This window comes from Lithobates pipiens, unplaced genomic scaffold, assembly GCF_037356315.1.
Source record: "Lithobates pipiens isolate NorthernLeopardFrog02 unplaced genomic scaffold, aLitPip1_a1.2 Scaffold_13, whole genome shotgun sequence".
NCBI classification, from domain to species: domain Eukaryota; kingdom Metazoa; phylum Chordata; class Amphibia; order Anura; family Ranidae; genus Lithobates; species Lithobates pipiens.
In genome coordinates, this window is record NW_027507718.1 from 165,805,408 (window position 1) to 165,823,842 (window position 18,435).

General features: G+C 48.9%; 25 pseudogenes; all 25 read left to right on the forward strand.

Moving 5' to 3' along the window:
* The first annotated feature begins 2,171 nt into the window (after positions 1-2,171).
* LOC143979363 (5S ribosomal RNA) lies at positions 2,172-2,290 on the forward strand (annotated as a pseudogene).
* Positions 2,291-5,510: 3,220 nt separating this feature from the next.
* Positions 5,511-5,629, forward strand: LOC143979042 (5S ribosomal RNA; annotated as a pseudogene).
* Positions 5,630-5,736: 107 nt separating this feature from the next.
* LOC143979117 (5S ribosomal RNA) lies at positions 5,737-5,855 on the forward strand (annotated as a pseudogene).
* Positions 5,856-5,961: 106 nt separating this feature from the next.
* On the forward strand, positions 5,962-6,080 carry LOC143979843 (5S ribosomal RNA; annotated as a pseudogene).
* A 331-nt stretch (positions 6,081-6,411) lies between these two features.
* Positions 6,412-6,530, forward strand: LOC143979626 (5S ribosomal RNA; annotated as a pseudogene).
* A 249-nt stretch (positions 6,531-6,779) lies between these two features.
* LOC143979612 (5S ribosomal RNA) lies at positions 6,780-6,898 on the forward strand (annotated as a pseudogene).
* A 107-nt stretch (positions 6,899-7,005) lies between these two features.
* LOC143979815 (5S ribosomal RNA) lies at positions 7,006-7,124 on the forward strand (annotated as a pseudogene).
* Positions 7,125-7,457: 333 nt separating this feature from the next.
* On the forward strand, positions 7,458-7,576 carry LOC143979085 (5S ribosomal RNA; annotated as a pseudogene).
* Positions 7,577-7,683: 107 nt separating this feature from the next.
* LOC143979453 (5S ribosomal RNA) lies at positions 7,684-7,799 on the forward strand (annotated as a pseudogene).
* Positions 7,800-7,906: 107 nt separating this feature from the next.
* LOC143977873 (5S ribosomal RNA) lies at positions 7,907-8,025 on the forward strand (annotated as a pseudogene).
* A 107-nt stretch (positions 8,026-8,132) lies between these two features.
* LOC143979540 (5S ribosomal RNA) lies at positions 8,133-8,251 on the forward strand (annotated as a pseudogene).
* A 107-nt stretch (positions 8,252-8,358) lies between these two features.
* Positions 8,359-8,476, forward strand: LOC143979829 (5S ribosomal RNA; annotated as a pseudogene).
* A 106-nt stretch (positions 8,477-8,582) lies between these two features.
* On the forward strand, positions 8,583-8,701 carry LOC143979348 (5S ribosomal RNA; annotated as a pseudogene).
* Positions 8,702-8,808: 107 nt separating this feature from the next.
* On the forward strand, positions 8,809-8,927 carry LOC143978571 (5S ribosomal RNA; annotated as a pseudogene).
* Positions 8,928-9,034: 107 nt separating this feature from the next.
* LOC143978999 (5S ribosomal RNA) lies at positions 9,035-9,154 on the forward strand (annotated as a pseudogene).
* Positions 9,155-9,261: 107 nt separating this feature from the next.
* On the forward strand, positions 9,262-9,380 carry LOC143978658 (5S ribosomal RNA; annotated as a pseudogene).
* Positions 9,381-9,712: 332 nt separating this feature from the next.
* LOC143979807 (5S ribosomal RNA) lies at positions 9,713-9,831 on the forward strand (annotated as a pseudogene).
* Positions 9,832-9,937: 106 nt separating this feature from the next.
* On the forward strand, positions 9,938-10,056 carry LOC143979452 (5S ribosomal RNA; annotated as a pseudogene).
* Positions 10,057-10,163: 107 nt separating this feature from the next.
* On the forward strand, positions 10,164-10,283 carry LOC143979665 (5S ribosomal RNA; annotated as a pseudogene).
* Positions 10,284-10,615: 332 nt separating this feature from the next.
* LOC143979631 (5S ribosomal RNA) lies at positions 10,616-10,734 on the forward strand (annotated as a pseudogene).
* Positions 10,735-11,860: 1,126 nt separating this feature from the next.
* LOC143977711 (5S ribosomal RNA) lies at positions 11,861-11,979 on the forward strand (annotated as a pseudogene).
* A 107-nt stretch (positions 11,980-12,086) lies between these two features.
* On the forward strand, positions 12,087-12,205 carry LOC143978160 (5S ribosomal RNA; annotated as a pseudogene).
* Positions 12,206-12,759: 554 nt separating this feature from the next.
* Positions 12,760-12,878, forward strand: LOC143979350 (5S ribosomal RNA; annotated as a pseudogene).
* Positions 12,879-13,211: 333 nt separating this feature from the next.
* Positions 13,212-13,330, forward strand: LOC143978150 (5S ribosomal RNA; annotated as a pseudogene).
* Positions 13,331-13,437: 107 nt separating this feature from the next.
* Positions 13,438-13,556, forward strand: LOC143979419 (5S ribosomal RNA; annotated as a pseudogene).
* Positions 13,557-18,435: the final 4,879 nt, after the last annotated feature.

Sequence of the window (18,435 nt, forward strand, 5' to 3'; positions counted from 1 at the left end):
GCTCTGAGTCTGTGGTGTGGCTGAGGAGGTACCACCAGTACAGTCAGAGTCTGTTATGCTGCTTCCTGCTCTACCATCTTTTTCTGCCTCTGCCCGCAGTAAAGTAGAACTGTGGTGATTTCTGAGATGCAGGTTCATACCAGCGTTGGTTAAATGTCCCAACTTTTTACCCCTGCTGACTTGCTTCCCACACAACTTGCACTTTGCAAAGAACCCGCCTTCCACTGTTTGGAAGTATTTCCACACATTGCTGCGGCGGGATGCAGCCCCTTTACCCTGATCACTAGTAGTAGTATGGGCTGATATAGCTGCAGCAGGTTGCACACCAGTGGTGGAAGCTGTTGCAGGGGTGCTGGGGAGGTCAGTGTTATCATCACAGGATTCTTCCTCTATAATAACAGAGGGAGAAGGGGAGTTAGCAGCAGATGAAAAAAGTGGACTGCTACCTGTCCTACTCCTCACAGAATATTCCTCTTGCACGTGCTCTACGTCATGCTGCAACTCTTGTGGGGTAAGAGTGTATAAAACGTCTGCAGTGGTTGGGGAAAGAGGAGCATCACATTCAGAATCATTCTCTTGGGACAATGATATAAAAGTCTCGCACTCTGTCTCTGCTGCTGTCTTCCTCAATTGCTTGTTTGGGGAGCTGGGCAGTGTCACTGGCTGTGTGATTGGTGGTTGTGAGTGTACAGGCAACGCCACTTGTTTTACACTAGGTTTCTTGCCTATCCCATAAAAATAAGAAGCCATGACACCTGTAGAAGCAGAAGGAAGCACTGCACTGGCAGTGGAAGCTGCAGCAGATGGTGGTCTGGCAGGAAAACTCATAGTAGAACTGGTGGTGGTGGTGGTGGCACCCACTGTTGTGGACAGCATGTTTGTGGTGGCAGAAGTGTCAGAGACACTAGTAGCAGAGACCTTGCCACTTCTTTTAGCAAGGCGTCCACCGCGACCGCGTCCACGACCACTACCTCTACCTGCCTTCGCGTTTCCAGAACGGTACATTGCTATTTCTGTATATATATTATATACTAGTACTCGTTTGAACAGAAACAGGTGGACTGGTGATAGCGATCACAGTGATGATGATCAGACAGGTAACACAAGTCTAATAGATCCCCACACAACACAGGCAGCCTCTGAGGCTATAGCAGCAACACTAGAATCACTAAGCTTCTCACACTAACACTATAGCATCAGATTTTTAGGAAAAAGCTAAGTTCAACTGTAGCTTGCTTCACTATTGTTCTGCTGCTGTGCTTATGCTTGATTGCTGAATGATTCAGGAACACAAACGGACTAGCTAAGATTGACTGTCTTCTGAAATAATTCAGTGCGTCTGTCTCTCTCTGCTAGCAAATCGTAAGTGAATGTAAGTTGGCTGTACACGTGTTCTGTTAGTTTACTGCTCCTCCTCTCTGGTTACAATCAGCCAATAACATTCATCATCATCATTATTTTTTTTTTATTTTACTTCCCCCACCCAATTCCAGTATCGTTTCTCTCTGTCGATTCTGTTCTCTCTATGTCGAATATTTACTCTCTGTCGAAGCTTTTCTATATAATAGGACTAATAGAGGTAAACGAAACTTAGGCACATTCGAATCTCCTAAGGTAATAGAGGTAAACGAAACTTAGGCACATTCGACCACAGGTTCAATAGACAACATATGGAGTCACGTCGAATCTCCTAAGGTAATAGAGGTAAACGAAACTTAGGCACATTCGACTACAGGTTCAATAGACATATGGAGTCACGTCGAATCTCCTAAGGTAATAGAGGTAAACGAAACTTAGGCACATTCGACCACAGGTTCAATAGACATATGGAGTCACGTCGAATCTCCTATTCAATATCGAACGGTCACTTCGAATCTCCTATTCTATATCGAACTGTTGTAACAACGAAAACGAAAAAAAGCATTTGTTAATGTCGGATCTTTCGTTTTTCGGAATCTGCACTTTCGTTATCGTTTGTCAAAACGAAAACGAAAATACCTGAAATTCGGACGAAAATGCATTCGGACGAAAACGAATGCACATGTCTACCAGGTACCGTAGGCTTTTTTATAATATGTTGTTGGCGTCGACCACCTGTTTTTTTTTCTGCTTGTTTGCCGAGGTAACCATCTTGGCGTTTGTCAAGAGGGTTGAGAGTGGCCAGAGAGCTCACATACAGCCACATCACCCTGAATGCGCCAGATCTCATCTGATCTCAGATGCTAAGCAGGGTCGGGCCTGGTTAGTACCTAGATGGTTGACCACCTGGGAATACCAGGTTCCGTGGGCTTTTTTTTTGTCGGTAATGCTGTCAATGTACAACATAAACATGAATAGAATAAATGTATGTAGGTACATAAAAAATCTAAAGACATCAGCAACATATAAATGGACCTCACGCCGGGAAGATAGGGGGACACTATCAATCCCGTATATCCAGGTACTTCCATCCCTGGATGGGTGGGCCATGGGCAAGATCACTCCCCGGGAACTGAGGCGGCATAGACATGGATGCGATATCAGGCAAAACCAAAAAGATACAGCAGTGTTTAAGAGTATCAGATATGGAGTGTGTGGCAATTGTTGAAAACAACATATCTAAAAACAAAATGTTAATAGTATGTATAATTAATGAAAATAATGTGATGCGAAAGTAATTTGAAATTGATAGTGACCCTCAAAGGGTACAGAGAGAGTGCTGGCCATAAGGCAAGTATATACTATGTAGTAAGTATATGCAGATGAATGTAAACAGTGAATGGTGTGCAAATTTAAAAATAATGTAATAGTGTGAAAGAAAGTATGAGTGTGCAGGTTAACAAAAAGTGAAGAAAATTGATGAAGGGGTGTACATAGACCATGATAGACAAGGAGAGTGACAGAATTACCAGTCAGCAAAAAAAGGTGTGAGTAGTAGGAGAAAAAAAAGGATTTTTCACCTAAACATCGCTCCTAAAACACCAGCAGACAAGATATTAGGATGAGAGATCCGTCCAGCCGGCGTCCTGCCAATAAGGTCTGCAGACACCGGTCAGGGCGGCTCTGATAATAAAGGCCCCTTTAACTATCAACAGCTGATGCTGATTGCACAACCAGCATGGAAAAAAATATATATATAAGGTAAACTTTAATGATAGTAATGGTAATATTTATAAAAGCTAGTATAGTAGCTTGAGACAAAAAGTAGTAACCATGAGCATAGACAGGGTCCAGTGCAATCAGAACAGAGATGAAGTGTGAGTAAAAGGAGAAAAGAGATTTTTCACCTAAACATCGCTCCTAAAAAACAACACCAGCAGGCAAGACGGCCAGTGTGTGCAGACTCCATGCAGAGACCCGCCGCACACATAGCTATCTCCAAGTGGGGTTTAAATATGCCGCCAACGCCACATGCGTGAAACCTAGGGGGAGGAGCCACACCTAACCTGGATTAAAAAAAAACAGAGACAGGCGCGCCAGATCCCCCCAATAGAGACACGGAGACGGAAAACACTAAACGTCGGCGTGATGACGTCAAAGGTGACGTCACCTGCACGACGTAGGACGTGTGGCGCCGATGCGCAAAGTAGAGTCCACCCGAACCTCCCAATCAGATGTGAAGGGGGAGGAGGGGAGGACCAACTGGCGCATCGCAGTTCCCGCAAGGAAGAAAAGACCCCAGCAACACCCAAATACCCAGCCGCCCCACACATAACAATAACCGCAATCGGCCAGCGAGTGTGCACTGGACCCTATTAATTAAATATCCAGGTGGGACGTTTATACGGTGTCGGTAATGCTGTCAATGTACAACATAAACATGAATAGAATAAATGTATGTAGGTACATAAAAAATCTAAAGACATCAGCAACATATAAATGGACCTCACGCCGGGAAGATAGGGGGACACTATCAATCCCGTATATCCAGGTACTTCTATCCCGATATATATGCAAAAAAGGAGGGGAATTTTGGGACTTTAAATGAAGCACAAGTATGTGCCTCCATCCCGGTAATCGGTACGTAATAAAGGAAGTTTGGGACTTTAAAATGAAGCACTTGGATAATGGAGGTAGGTTTTAACCATATTAAAAAAATAATAATTTTTTATTTTTTATTGATTGTTCAGTAACAGATCATAAAAAATAATAAAGATCAAATTCATAAAGTATATAGGCGTAAGTACAGTAGAAGCATGATATATAGTATTCACATATAGCAGCACATAGTACTAATAAATAAAATAATTGGGTAGTATGGCATGGTAGTGCCTATGACAGCAAAACCGACATCAGCAAGTACATCCACATAATAGATATGCATCCACTAGATGTAAAACAAAAATAAATTTAATATATAGTTAAAAAAGTAAATTCATAATAAAATAAATATAGTTCCGTATAAAATATAGCTGGGACATCATTTCAAAAGCTTGACGCGTTTCGTGGGTGTCTCCCCACTCATCAGGAGCTGATGCGACCAAAAAATTCCTATGGAATAGAATAAAAAATAATATAATATACTAACCATATAAATAAAATTTAATTTTTTTTAAATGTTGTTGGCGTCGACGACCTGTTTATTTTTCTGCTTTTTTGCCGAGGTGACCATCTTGGCGTTTGTCAAGATGGTTGAGAGTGGCCAGAGCATTCGCCTACAGCCACATCACCCTGAATGCGCCTGATCTCGTCTCATTTCGAATGCTAAGCCGGGTCGGGCCTGGTTACTACCTGGTTTGGAGACGGCCTGGGAATAACTTGTGGCGTAGGCTTTTTTTTAAATATGTTGTTGGCGTCGACGACCTGTTTATTTTTCTGCTTGTTTGCTGAGGTGACCATCTTGGCGTTTGTCAAGAGGGTTGAGAGTGGCCTGAGAGCTCACCTACGGCTGCATCACACTGAATGCGCCCGATCTTGTATGACCTCAGATGCTAAGCAGGGTCGGGGCTGATAAGTACCTAGATGGGAGACCACCTGGGAATACCAGGTGCCATATGCTTTTTTTAACTATGTTGTTGGCATCGACGACCTGTTTATTTTTCTGCTTGTTTGCCGAGGTGACCATCTTGGCGTTTGTCAAGAGGATTGAGAGTGACCAGAGAGCTAACCTACGGCCACATCACCCTGAATGTGCCCGATCTCATCTGATCTCCGATTCTAAGCAGGGTCGGGCCTGGTTGGTACCAGGTGCCGTAGGCTTTTTTTAAATATGTTGTTGGCTTCGACAACCTGCTTATTTTTCTGCTTGTTTGTCGAGGTGACCATCTTGGCGTTTGTCAAGAGAGTTGAGAGTGGCCAGAGAGCTCTCCTACGGCCACATCACCATGAATGCGCCAGATCTCATCTGATCTAGGATGCTAAGCAGGTTTGGGCCTGGTAAGAACCTGCAAGGGAGACCGCCAGGGAATACCAGGTGCTTTAGTTTTTTTTTTAATATGTTGTTGGAGTCGACGACCTGTTTATTTTTTGCTTGTTTGCCGAGGTGACCTTCTTGGCGTTTGTCAAGTGGGTTGAGAGTGGCCAGAGAGCTCGCCTACGGCCAAATCACCCTGAATGCAGCCGATCTTGTTTGATCTCAGATGCTAAGCAGGGTCGGGCTTGGTTAGTACCTGGATGGAAGACCACCGGGGAATACCAGGTGCCGTAGGCTTTTTTTTAATATGTTGTTGGCGTCAATGACCTGTTTCTTCTTCTGCTTGTTTGCTGAGGTGACCATCTTGGCATTTGTCAAGAGGGTTGAGAGTGGCCAGAGCACTCCCCTACGGCCGCACCACCCTGAATGTGCCCGATCTCGTATGGTCTCAGATGCTAAGCAGGGTCGGGCCTGTTTAGTACTTGGATGGGAGACCACCTGGGAATACCAGGTGCTGTAAGCTTTTTTTAATATGTTGTTGGCGTCAACCACCTGTTTATTTTTCTGCTTGTTTGCCGAGGTGACCATCTTGGCGTTTGTCAAGAGAGCTGAGAGTGGCCAGAGAGCTCGCCTACGGCCACATCATCCTGAATGTGCCCGATGTCATCTGATCTCGGACTCTAAAGAGGGTTGGGCCTGGTTAGTACCTGGATTGGAGACCACCTGGGAATACTAGGTGCCGAAGACTTTTTTTAAATATGTTGTTGGCGTAGACGACCTGTTTATTTTTCTGCTTGTTTGCTGAGATGACCATCTTGGCATTTGTCAAGAGGGTTGAGAGTGGCCAGAGAGCTCACCTACGGCCACATCACCATGAATGCGCCAGATCTCATCTGATCTAGGATGCTAAGCAGGTTTGGGCCTGGTAAGAACCTGCAACGGAGACCGCCAGGGAATACCAGGTGCTTTAGGCTTTTTTTTAATATGTTGTTGGAGTCGACGACCTGTTTATTTTTTGCTTGTTTGCCAGGTTACCTTCTTGGCGTTTGTCAAAAGGATTGAGAGTGGCCAGAAAGCTCATTTACGGCCACATCACCCTGAATGCGCCTGATCTCGTCTCATTTCGGATGCTAAGCAGGGTCGGGCCTGGTTAGTACCTGGATGGGAGAGCGCCTGGGAATACCAGGTTCCGTAGGTTTTTTTGAGAGTGGCCAGAGAGGTCGCCTATGGCCTCATCTCCCTGAATGCGCCCGATCTCGAATGATCTCAGATGCTAAGCAGGATCCAGCCTGGTTAGTACCTAGATGGGAGACCACTTGGGAATAGCAGGTGCCATATTCTTTTTTAAATTTGTTGTTGGCGTCGACGACCTGTTTATTTTTCTGCTTGTTTGCCCAGGTGACCATCTTGGCGTTTGTCAAGAGGGTTGAGAGTGGCCAGAGAGCTCACCTACGGCCACATCACCCTGAATGCGCCAGATCTCATCTGATCTCAGATGCTATGCTGGGTCCGGCCTGGTTAGTACCTGGATGGGAGACCGCCTCGGAATACCAGGTTCCGTAGGCTTTTTTTAAATATGTTGTTGGCGTCGACTACCTGTTTCTTTTTCTGCTTGTTTGCTGATGTGACCATCTTAGCATTTGTCAAGAGGGTTGAGAGTGGCCAGAGCACTCCCCTACAGCCACACCACCCTGAATGCGCCCAACCTCGTCTGGTCTCAGATGCTAAGCAGGGTCAGGCCTGGTTAGCACCTGGATGGGAGACGGCCTGGGAGTACCAGGTGCCATAGGCATGTTTTTAATATGTTGTTGGCGTCGACCACCTGTTTATTTTTCTGCTTGTTTGCCGAGGTAACCATCTTGGCGTTTGTCAAGAGGGTTAAGAGTGGCCAGAGAGGTTGCCTGCATCCACATCACCCTGAATGCACCCGATCTTTTCTGATCTCGGATGCTAAGCAGGATCCGGCTTGGTTAGTCCCTGGATGGGAGTCCGCCTGGGAATACCAGTTGCAGTAGGCTTTTTTCTTACATGTTGTTGGCATTGACGACCGGTTTATTCTTCTGCTTGTTTGCCGAGGTGACCATCTTGGCGTTTGTCAAGTGGGTTGAGAGTGGCTAGAGAGCTTGCCAACGGCCACATCACCCTGAATGCGCCCGATCTCATCTGATCTTGGATTCTAAGCAGGGTTGGGCCTGGTTAGTACCTGGATGGGAGACCGCCTGGGAATAACAGGTGAGGTAGGCTTTTTTTAAATATGTTGTTGGCATCGACGACTGGTTTATTCTTCTGCTTGTTTGCCGAGGTGACCATCTTGGCGTTTGTCAAGTGGGTTGAGAGTGGCCAGAGAGCTTGCCTACGGCCACATCACCCTGAATGCAGCCGATCTTTGATCTCAGATGCTAAGCAGGGTCGGGCTTGGTTAGTACCTGGATGGAAGACCACCGGGGAATACCAGGTGCCGTAGGCTTTTTTTTAATATGTTGTTGGCGTCGATGACCTGTTTCTTCTTCTGCTTGTTTGCTGAGGTGACCATCTTGGCATTTGTCAAGAGGGTTGAGAGTGGCCAGAGCACTCCACTACGGCCACACCACCCTGAATGTACCTGATCTCGTATGGTCTCAGATGCTAAGCAGGGTCGGGCCTGTTTAGTACTTGGATGGGAGACCACCTGGGAATGCCAGGTGCCGTAGGCTTTTTTTTAATATGTTGTTGGCGTCAACCACCGGTTTATTTTTCTGCTTGTTTGCCGAGGTGACCATCTTGGCGTTTGTCAAGAGAGCTGAGAGTGGCCAGAGAGCTCGCTTACGGCCACATCATCCTGAATGTGCCCGATGTCATCTGATCTCGGACTCTAAAGAGGGTTGGGCCTGGTTAGTACCTGGATGGGAGACCACCTGGGAATACCAGGTGCCGAAGACTTTTTTTAAATATGTTGTTGGCGTCGACGACCTGTTTATTTTTCTGCTTGTTTGCTGAGATGACCATCTTGGCATTTGTCAAGAGGGTTGAGAGTGGCCAGAGAGCTCACCTACGGCTACATCACCCTGAATGCGCTGATCTCGTCTGATCTTGGATGCTAAGCAGGGTCGGGCCTGGTTAGTACCTGGACGGAAGACCGATTGGGAATACCAGCTGCCGTAGGCTTTTTTTAATATGTTGTTGGCGTCGATGACCTGTTTATTTTTCTGCATGTTTGCCGAGGTGACCATCTTTGCATTTGTCAAGAGGGTTGAGAGTGGCGAGAGATCTCGCCTACAGCCACATCACCCAGAATGCACCCAATCTCGTCTGATCTTGGATGCTAAGCAGGGTCGGTCCTGGTTAGTACATGGATGGGAGCCCGCCTGGGAATACCAGGTGGCGTAGGCTTTATTTTAATATGTTGTTGGCGTCCACGACCTGTTTCTTTTTCTGCTTGTTTGCTGAGGTGACCATCTTGGCATTTGTCAAGAGGGTTGAGAGTGGTCAGAGAACTCCCCTATGGCCACACCACCCTGAATGCGCCTGATCTCATCTGGTCTCAGATGCTAAGCAGGGTCGGGCCTGGTTAGTAAATGGATGGGAGACCACCTGGGAATACCAGGTGCCGTAGCCTTTTTTTAAATATGTTGTTGGCGTTGACCACCTGTTTATTTTTTTGCTTGTTTGCCGAGGTGACCATCTTGGCATTTGTCAAGAGGGTTGAGAGTGGCCAGAGAGCTCACCTACGGCCACATCACCCTGAATGCACCCAATCTGATCTGATCTCGGATGCTAAGCAGGGTCGGGCCTGGTTAGTACCTGGATGGTTGATCCACCTGGGAATACCAGGTGCTGTAGGCTTTTTGTTAATATGTTGTTGGCGTCGATCAGCTGTTTATTTTTCTGCTTGTTTGGCAAGGTGACCATCTTAGCGTTTGTCAAGAGGGATGAGATTGGCCAGAGAGCTCGGCTACGGCCACATCACCATGAATGCGCCCGATCTCATCTGATCTCGGATGCTAAGCAGGGTTGGGCCTGGTAAGTACCTGTATGGGAGACCGCCAGGGAATACCAGGTGCTTTAGGCTTTGTTTTAATATGTTGTTGGCATCGACAACCTGTTTATTTTTCTGCTTGTTTGCCGAGGTGACCATCTTGGCGTTTGTCAAGAGGGTTGAGAGTGGCCAGAGAGCTCGCCTACAGCCACATCTCCCTGAATGCGCCCGATCTCGAATGATCTCAGATGCTAAGCAGGATCCGGCCTGGTTAGTACCTAGATGTGAGACTGCCTGGGAATACCAGGTGCCGTAGGTTTTTTTTTATATGTTGTTGGCGTCGACGACCTGTTTCTTTTTCTGCTTGTTTGCTGAGGTGACCATCTTGGCATTTGTCAAGAGGGTTGAGAGTGGCCAGAGCACTCCCCTACGGCCACACCACCCTGAATGCACCCAATCTCGAATTATCTCAGATGCTAAGCAGGATCCGGCCTGGTTAGTACCTAGATGGGAGACCGCCTGGGAATACCAGGTGCCGTAGGTTTTTTTTTATATGTTGTTGGCGTCGACGACCTGTTTATTTTTCTGCTGGTTTGCTGAGGTGACCATCTTGGCATTTGTCAAGAGGGTTGAGAGTGGCCAGAGCACTCCCCTATGGCCACACCACCCTGAATGCACCCAATCTCATCTGGTATCAGATGCTAAGCAGGGTCGGGCCTGGTTAGCACCTGGATGGGAGACCACCTGGGAATACCAGGTGTCGTAGGCATGTTTTTAATATTTTGTTGGCGTCGACCACCTGTTTATTTTTCTGCTTGTTTGCCGAGGTGACCATCTTGGCATTTGTCAAGAGGGTTGAGAGTGGCCAGAGAGCTCATCTACGGCCACATCACCCTGAATGCACCCAATCTCATCTGATCTCAGATGCTAAGCAGGGTCGGGCCTGGTTAGTACCTGGATGTTTGATCCACCTGGGAATACCAGTTGCTGTAGGCTTTTTTTTAATATGTTGTTGGCGTCGATGACTTGTTTATTTTTCTGCTTGTTTGCCGAGGTGACCATCTTGGCATTTGTCAAGAGGGTTGAGAGTGGCCAGAGAGGTCGCCTGCAGCCACATCACCCTGAATGCACCTGATCTTGTCTGATCTTGGATGCTAAGCAGGGTCCGCCCTGGTTAGTCACTGGATGGGAGATCGCCTGGGAATATTAGGTACCGTAGGCTTTTTTTAATATGTTGTTGGCGTCGACGACCGGTTTATTCTTCTGCTTGTTTGCCGAGGTGACTATCTTGGCGTTTGTCAAGTGGGTTGAGAGTGGCCAGAGAGCTCGCCTACGGCCACATCACCCTGAATGCGGCCAATCTCGTTTGATCTCGGATGCTAAGCCGGGTCGGGCCTGTTTAGTACCTGGATGGAAGACCACCTGGGAATACCAGGTGCCGAAGTTTTTTTTTAAATATGTTGTTGGCGTCAACCACCTGTTTATTTTTCTGCTTGTTTGCCGAGGTGACCATCTTGGCGTTTGTCAAGAGGGTTGTGTCAGGTCACCTTGAGGCCAGGTGACAGATGCACACTGTAGGGATCAGGAGTGCACCGCAAGGTTGTGGACCCTACGGCTGACTGCTGCGGACGGTGGTCAAGGTGATAGGAAGGCAGAGCCGCCAGAACACCAAGATGGATCCCACTGGGGTTAGAGCGTAAGATTCCCTGGGGCGCGGAGTCTAAGAGCCAGCAGGTGTTCACCAGAGCCTCTAGTGGTGAGGATGGACTTGGCTGCAACTGGCTCCAGGTCACGACCCCCAGGGTCCCCCAGCTCACACCCACAGTAGGCAACAGGAGGATAGGGATGGTGAGGGACAAAGCCAAGGTCGGGGCCACAAGTAGACAGAAATAGTCAGGGACACGCCAAAATGTCAGGATCACAGGCACACAGGGATAGTCAAGGACACGCCAAAGTCGGTAACGGAACAACAGCAGAGCACACGGCAGGTAACAGGAAGCTAACACACAAACGTTGATCAGCAGGGTTGGCCTGCAGTGCACAGGTTAATATAGAGTTCTCTGGTAGGAGCTAGGGTGGAGTCATGCCAGAGGATGGATTACAAAACCAGTCAGGTGAGGATCGGCTGGTCTCTAGAGATGAACACATGGAAACAGGTAAGCAGACAAACTATTGAAAAACCATGACAGGTTGAGAGTGGCCAGAGATTTCGCCTACAGCCACATCACCCTGAATGCATGAATGGTTAGTACCTAGATGGGAGACCACCTGGGAATACCAGGTGCCATATGCTTTTTTTAAATATGTTGTTGGTGTCGACGACCTGTTTATTTTTCTGCTTGTTTGCCGAGGTGACCTTCTTGGCGTTTGTCAAAAGGGTTGACAGTGGCCAGAGTGCTCTTTTACAGCCACATCACCCTGAATGCGCCTGATCTCGTCTCATTTCGGATGCTAAGCAGGATCGGGCCTGGTTAGTACATGGATGGCTTCAACGACCTGTTTATTTTTCTGCTTGTTTGCCGAGGTGACCATCTTGGCATTTGTCAAGAGAGTTGAGAGTGGCCAGAGAGGTCGCCTACGGCCACATCACCCTGAATGCGCCCGATCTCATCTGGTCTTGGATTCTAAGCAGGGTTGGGCCTGGTTAGTACCTGGATGGGAGACTGCCTGGGAATACCAGGTGCCGTAGGCTTTTTTTTAATATGTTGTTGGCGTCGATGACCTGTTTATTTTTCTGCTTATTTGCCGAGGTGACCATCTTGGCGTTTGTCAAGAAGGTTGAGAGTGGCCAGAGAGGTCGCCTGCAGCCACATCACCCTGAATGCGCCCGATCTCGTCTGATCTCGGATGCTAAGCTGGGTCCGGCCTGGTTAGTACCTGGATGGGAGACCGCCTGGGAATACCAGGTGCTGTAGGTTTTTTTTAATATGTTGTTGGCGTAGACGACCTGTTTATTTTTCTGCTTCTTTGCTGAGGTGACCATCTTGGCGTTTGACAAGAGGGTTGAGAGTGGCCAGAGCACTCGCCTATGGCCACATCACCCTGAATGCGCCTGATCTCGTCTCATTTTGGATGCTAAGCAGGGTCGGGCTTGGTTAGTACGTGGATTGGAGACCGCCTGGGAATAACAGGTGCCGCTTTTTTTTAATATGTTGTTGGTGTCGACGACCTGTTTATTTTTCTGCTTGTTTGCCGAGGTGACCATCTTGGCGTTTGTCAAGAGAGTTGAGAGTGGCCAGAGAGCTCCCCTACAGCCGCATCACACTGAATGCGCCCGATCTTGTATGATCTCAGATGCTAAGCAGGGTCTGGCTTGGTTAGTCCCTGGATGGGAGACCGCCTGGGAATACCAGTTGCCATAGGCTTTTTATTAATATGTTGTTGGCGTCGACGACATGTTTATTTTTCTGCTTGTTTGCCGAGATCACCATCTTGGCATTTGTCAAGAGGGTTGAGAGTCCCCAGAGAGCTCACCTACGGTCACATCACCCTGAATGCGCCCGATCTCATCTGATCTCGGATTCTAAGCAGGATCGGGCCTGGTAAGTACCTAAATGGGAGACCACCTGGGAATACCAGGTGCTATATGCTTTTTTTAAATATGTTGTTGGCGTCGACGACCTGTTTATTTTTCTGCTTGTTTGCCAAGGTGACCATCTTGGTGTTTGTCAAGACGGTTGAGAGTGGCCAGAGAGGTCGCCTGCAGCCACATCACCCTGAATGCGCCTGATATTGTCTGATCTCAGATGCTAAGCAGGGTCCGGCTTGGTTAGTCCCTGGATGGGAGACCGCCTGGGAATACCAGTTGCCATAGGCTTTTTTTTAATATGTTGTTGGCGTCGACGACATGTTTATTTTTCTGCTTGTTTGCCGAGATGACCATCTTGGCATTTGTCAAGAGGGTTGAGAGTCCCCAGAGAGCTCACCTACGGTCACATCACCCTGAATGCGCCCGATCTCATCTGATCTCGGATTCTAAGCAGGGTCGGGCTTGGTTAGTACCTGGATGGGATTCCACCTGGGAATACCAGGTGCCGTAGGCTTTTTTTTAATATGTTGTTGGCTTCGACGACCTGTTTATTTTTCTGCTTGTTTGCTGAGGTGACCATCTTGGCGTTTGTCAAAAGAGTTGAGAGTGGCCAGAGAGCTCGTCTACGGCCACATCACCCGGAATTCGCCCGATCTCATCTGATCTCAGATTTTAAGCAGGGCTGGGCCTGGTTAGTACCTGGATGGGAGACCGCCTGGGAATACCAGGTGAGGTAGGCTTTTTTTTAATATGTTGTTGGCGTCGACGACCGGTTTATTCTTCTGCTTGTTTGCCGAGGTTACCATCTTGGCGTTTGTCAAGTGGGTTGAGAGTGGCCAGAGAGCTCGCCTACGGCCACATCACCCTGAATAGTGATGGACAAACTTCCGACGGGACGTTTCGCGAACGCGGACCAGTGAACGCGGCCGATAGTTCGCGATCCTGAACGTTCGCGGGCGGGCCCCATTGACTTCAATGGGAGGCGAACTTCGCAAACCTACAGGTCAAATTTGCAGCCACAAAATAATTAATAGCTGTGCAAACATTGTCCCAGCACATGGCCAATGACATAACACATGTATGAGGTGGATCTGGGATCGACAACTACAAGCATTCTTTTTTTATATGGGAAATTGTTGTGACAATTCAGGACTGTGGAGCGCATGAAGGCAATAGAGGAGAGGGAAGGTCAGGGACCAGGGTAGGCAAAGAAGAGGGTGCAGGAGATGATCACCAGCAGCGTGACATACAGCAATGACACCTGCACCGTGATAGAGTCCTCTGACAGCAGCACCGTGATAGAGAGCACTGACATCAGCAGCGTGACATACAGCAATGACACCTGCACCATGATAGAGTGATCTGACAACAGCACAGTGATAGAGAGCACTGACATCAGCAGCATGACATAAAGCACTCACACCAGCACCGTGATATACAGCACTGACAGCAGCACCGTGATAGAGAGCACTGACATCAGCAGCGTGACATAAAGCACTCACACCAGCACCGTGATATACAGCACTGACAGCAGCACTGTGATAGAGAGCACTGACATCAGCACCGTGACATAAAGCACTCACACCAGCACCGTGATATACAGCACTGACAGCAGCACCGTGATAGAGAGCACTGACATCAGCAACCTGACATAAAGCACTCACACCAGCACCGTGATATACAGCACTGACAGCAGCACCGTGATAGAGAGCACTGACATCAGCACCGTGATATACAGCACTGACACCTGCACCGTAAGCAGCCCCAGGAGGAAGTCAGCATAGCACAGGGATGGTGGGAGCCCCTCATAATGAGCATAGCACAGGGATGGTGGGAGCCCCTCATAATGAGCATAGCACAGGGATGGTAGGAGCCCCTCATAATAAGCAGCCCCAGGAGGATGTCAGCATAGCACAGGGATGGTGGGAGCCCCTCATAATAAGCAGCCCCAGGAGTAAGTCAGCACAGCACAGGGATGGTGGGAGCCCCTCATAATAAGCATAGCACAGGGATGGTGGGAGCACCTCAAAATATGCACAGCAGAGGTACAGCCCCAGGAGGAAGTCAGCACAGCACAGGGATGGTGGGAGCCCCTCATAATAAGCAGCCCCAGTAGAAATATGACACCGCTCAACCTCTTCAAAGAGGAGGGTACGGGCATATAGTACGGTGTGCTTTTTTTGGACAAGGAAGTGAGCCAAATGAAGAAATAAGGTCTCTGTGCTCGATTAAAAAAACTGTTTATAGACATATACATGGTCTACTGGTCACATGTGTTGAATTCCTCCGAGATCCATGCCTCATTCATTTTTAGATATGTGAGGTAGTTAACACTGTTGTGAGCTAGGCGAGTACGCTTATCGGTCACGATCCCCCCTGCTGCGCTGAACGTCCTTTCGGACAGGACACTGGATGAGGGGCAAGCCAACAGTTCGATTGCAAATTGGGCAAGCTCTGGCCAGAGGTTAAGCCTGCCCACCCAGTAGTCCAGGGGTTCATCACTCCTCAGATCGTCCACATCGGCCGTTAACCCGATGTAGTCGGACACCTGACGGTCTAGGCGTTCCCTGATGCTGGATCTGGATGACACCTGTCGATGGGTCAGCTGAAAGAATGACCTCATATCCGAAGTCACCAAAACATCTTCAAACCGGACTCTTCTTGCAGGTGCTGTTGGATTGGTACCCGCAACTCCTTCTCTGGGAGTGGGAATTGCTCCTCTGCCAGCGCACGCAAAAGCAGAATGCAGCATTTCTCGAACCAAGGCCTGGAAGTGCTGCATTCTGACAGCCCTCTGTGACGGCGGTAACATTTCTGCCATTTTGTGTTTGTACCGGGGGTCTAAGTACGTTGCCACCCAGTACTGGTCCTTGACCCTTATGCTTTTTATACGGGGGTCCCTATTAAAACACTGGAGCATGAAGGCCCCCATTTGCACTAAAGTGGAAGCGGTGTGGTGGCCTGGCTCCTGCTCATCATCCAGGATAATGTCGTCCTCTTCATTCTCCTCTCCCCATCCACGCACAACAGGGATCCCAGAAAGGTTTAAAGCATGCTCTTCTTGCTCCTCCTCATCCGCCGCGGCACCATCCTCCTCTTCAGACTCCTGTTGTTGACTTGTCTCAGATAGAGTAGCCCCCCCCTGAGAATTCATCCAGCATTGCGACTTCCTCATCTTCCCGCTCCTGCTCCTCCACAGCTTGATCAATGACACGACGCAATGCACGCTCCATAAAGAAGGCATAAGGTACCATGTCACTGATGGCACCATGGCTGCGACTGACCAGTTTGGTGATCTCCTCAAATGGGCGCAGAAGTCTGCATGCATCGCGCATGAGCAGCCACTGGCGCGGTGAAAAAAACCCCAGCTCCCCAGAACCGGTTCTGCCGCAGAGTTCATACAGGCAGACGTTAACTGCACGTTTCTGCTGGAGCAGCCTATCAAGCATATAGAAGGTTGAGTTCCATCGCGTCGGGCAATCGCAAATAAGACGTCTGACCAGCAGATTGTGTCGCCGCTGAATGTCAGCAAGGCGAGCCATGGCCATGTAAGATCTTCTGAAATGGGCCGAGATTTTCCTTGCCTGCCACAAGATGTCCTGGACCCCAGGGTATTTGACAAGGAATCGCTGCACGACCAAGTTTAAGACGTGTGCCATGCATGGCACGTGCGAGATTTTGCTCCTGTTTCAATGCGCTAAGCAGATTGGCACCATTGTCACACACCACTTTACCAACTGTCAAATTGAGGGGTGTTAGCCACTGATCTGCCTGTGAACGCAAGGCTGAAAGGAGTGCTGGGCCAGTGTGGCTCTTGGCTTCCAGGCACAACAGATGCAGCACGACATGGCAACGTCTCACCTGGCATGCCGAATAGGTTCTGGGGAGCTTGGGCGGCGCAGCGGAAGAGACGCTAGCAGCGGAAAAGGAGGAGTCAGCTGAGGAGGAGAGGGAGGAGGATGGAGTAGGAGGAGGAGGAGAAGAAGAGTCAGGCCTGCATGCAATCCGTGGCGGTAAAACCAAATCTACATGGGTGCCACGGGTTACATGCTTGACGGCCGTCAGAAGGTTCACCCAGTGGGCAGTAAAAGTGATATACCTTCCCTGCCCGTGTTTGCTAGACCACGTGTCTGTGGTCAGATGTATCTTGGCACCGACACTGTGTGCCAGAGATACATTCACTTGCCGCTGAACATGGCCATATAGCTCTGAGATGCCCTTCTCTGAGAAATACTTCCTTCCTGGGACCTTCCATTGTGGTGTTCCAATGGCCACAAATTTGCGAAAGGCCTCCGAGTCCACCAGTTTATATGGCAGTAGTTGGCGGGCTATGAGTTCTGACAAGCCAGCCGTCAACCGTTGGGCAAGAGGGTTATCCGGTGTCATCATTTTTTTACGCTCGAACATTAGGCCCACGGAAGCCTGCCTTTTTGCAGAAAAACGTGAGCTTGGCGTGATGGAAGGTGGAGTGGAGGACAATAGTGAGGAGAGAGGAGAAGGAGAAGTAGAAGACGAGGCTGGACGGTGAGAGCCTGCAGTGTGGCTTTGTGTGTTCCGTTGCTCCCACTCGGCTCGGTGATGGCTGCTCATGTGCCTTCTTAAGGCGGTCGTCCCTAGGTGAGTGTTGGGCTTACCGCGACTAATGCGTTGACTGCAAAGATTGCAGATGGCAACGCTATTGTCAGCAGCGGACACGTTAAAAAAAAAAGCCCACACTGCGGAGCCATGTGCCGGTGTCCTGGGAGCGCCAGATGTGACCGTACATGGTCGATGACTCGCTCCTGATATATTTTCAGTCTGCTTTGTCCCTCCTGTGCAATGTAAGTTATTCCTGCTTCTCCTCCCTATCTGCTGGTCTATATCTCCCTCTGAACTCCCCTCCTCTTCCTCTCTTGTGGGCACCCACGTGACATCACTAGACACGTCATCATCAACGTCACCTTCCCCACCGCTATAAGTAGAGATCTCGGAGTAGGCAGCAACACCGGGGACCAACCTCCTCCTTGGGCTGATCTGGGTACTGTCGTCAGACTGCTGAGTAGCGGTTGTTGCTACCTCCTCTTCCTGATCCAATACCAAGAGTGGCTGCGCATCAGAAATGTCCTCTTGATATGGATCGGAAAATAATTCCTGTGACTCAAGTGGAAGGTATGTGGTGGTGGTGGTGTTGTTGGTGGTAGTGTCTTTGGGGGTGCACATAGCAGAGAGTGAAGAAGAGGGTGCAGATCAAGAGGATGAGGAGGGTGCAGAAGAGTAAGGCTGAGCGAGCCACTCAACCAAGTCTGGTGCGTCCTTTAAAGTAATTGAACGCACCTTCTGCAACTTCCCACTTTGGCTCAAGCCTGTTGCTCCTGCCCTACCCCTACCACCCCTGCGGAAGGGCCTGCCTCTTCCTCTGCCTGTCATTTTTAAATGACCCTGTGACAAAACTCTCAGGCCGCGTACACACGGGCGGACTGTTCGCCCAACCTTGTCCGCTGAACAGTGTTTGGGCGGACAGTCCGCTCGTGTGTGGGCTTTCAGCGGACAGTTTGAGCGGACAGTTGGACGGACAAAGTCTTTCGGAAATTCCGAAAAACTGTCCGCTGAAACTGTGTTTGAGCGAACAGTCCGCCCGTG